This window comes from Gossypium arboreum, chromosome 6 (assembly GCF_025698485.1).
Source record: "Gossypium arboreum isolate Shixiya-1 chromosome 6, ASM2569848v2, whole genome shotgun sequence".
Taxonomy (NCBI): domain Eukaryota; kingdom Viridiplantae; phylum Streptophyta; class Magnoliopsida; order Malvales; family Malvaceae; genus Gossypium; species Gossypium arboreum.
In genome coordinates, this window is record NC_069075.1 from 9132686 (window position 1) to 9134130 (window position 1445).

At 40.4% G+C, this 1445-nt stretch overlaps 1 long non-coding RNA gene across 1 annotated transcript; it reads left to right on the forward strand.

The window, feature by feature from the left end:
- The first annotated feature begins 223 nt into the window (after positions 1 to 223).
- LOC128293741 (uncharacterized) lies at positions 224 to 953 on the forward strand. Its single transcript, XR_008283924.1, has 2 exons — positions 224 to 512; positions 790 to 953. It is a non-coding gene; the product is annotated as an uncharacterized LOC128293741 (long non-coding RNA).
- Positions 954 to 1445: the final 492 nt, after the last annotated feature.

Consider the following 1445-nt stretch of genomic DNA (forward strand, 5'->3'; position numbering starts at 1 on the left):
CCTGGTCGAATAGAGTTGCAAAGGAGGACTAATCTAGCAAATCTCCCATTTAGGGATAATGTACACCCCGCTCCACCAAACACGCCGTTTCATCATCATCATTTAAACCAAAAAAAAAACTTTCCTTTTTTTTATTCCATTACCAACTTTCCCTTTTTTATTCCATTACCAACTTTCCCTTTTTTATTTTTTATTTTATTATTCCATTACCAGCCTTCCCCAACTTTAAACAAAAAGAACAGAGAGCTTCCCTGCTCTCTCCCCCTTTCCCTTCTCTTTTATTTTCTGCTAGGGTTTCAAAGAAACCCATCATTGCCGCCATTCAACCGCCGCGCCACCACCGCACTCGGTGGTCGGCGATACACCAAAATGGGCTCCTTTAGCTCTCCCATTTTTTACTTGTTGGAGGCTAGTTCCAAAAATGAAAAGACAAGGGTTCAACCCCCTTTTTAGACTCAACCACGCCGAACGGAGGGGAAGGCTCAGATAACGCGGCGACTGGGCCGGATCTGGTGAGAATCATTCCTCTTTCCTTTTATTTTTTTCATTTTTGCATCTTTGTTTAATAGATTTGTATAAAAAATAAAAGAAATATTAAAGAAGCAAGAAAACAAAAAATGAAAATAAAGCGAACAAAATCGAAGATCAACCTTCTATGTGTTTTTTGTTTGATTCCTTGAAAAATACGAGAGTGATACAATTTTTGGATCCCTCCTTTTACTATGAAAAATTGAAGGCTTTATAGCCAAAAACCATACATTTCTACCTATTTCTTTGCTCCAATTGCAGGTGTTGAAGTTGTGGAGAACGAGGGGCGTGAAACATGGGCGAAAACATGGAGCAGGGTATACGGGGATCCTGTCTGGAGTGCTGACGTGTGGGTTGAGTTTGTAGTCTGCTGAAAATTTTTGAGATAGTGGGCTGGTAGGGTTAGTTTAGGTTGTGGGCTGATGGGGGTTTTAATTTGGGCCATGTATTATTAATTGGACTGTTTTATTATTTTTTTGGATTTTTTTTTTGATTTGGGCTCGGGCTAAGGTTGAAATTAGGTTTGGTTTTATTGGGCCCCGGGCAAAATGTGGGCCTTACAACTGTCCCTCTTTGCTCGTTGTCGTGTAACGAGAATAGAGCAAAGACTTAAAGAATGGCCAAATTTACAGGGACCTACCAAGCCTCGGCTTCTCTTGACGCTTCTTTTCTTCAAGTAGTCTCACTGCATCCTCAAAGGTATAAGAACTATTGCTCTGATTCATTCCACTGCGACTACTTGTGGCTTTAACCTATTCCACTGCAACTTTAGGGAGATGAGGTTTGTGGTTTTAATGTGTTCTTCTACAATTGTAGCTTGATCTGCTCCATTGTAACTTCAAGGAGATAAGATCCGTTGTCTTGATCGCTCCACCGTAATTTCGTGGAGATAAGACTAGTGATTTTCAACCTATTAC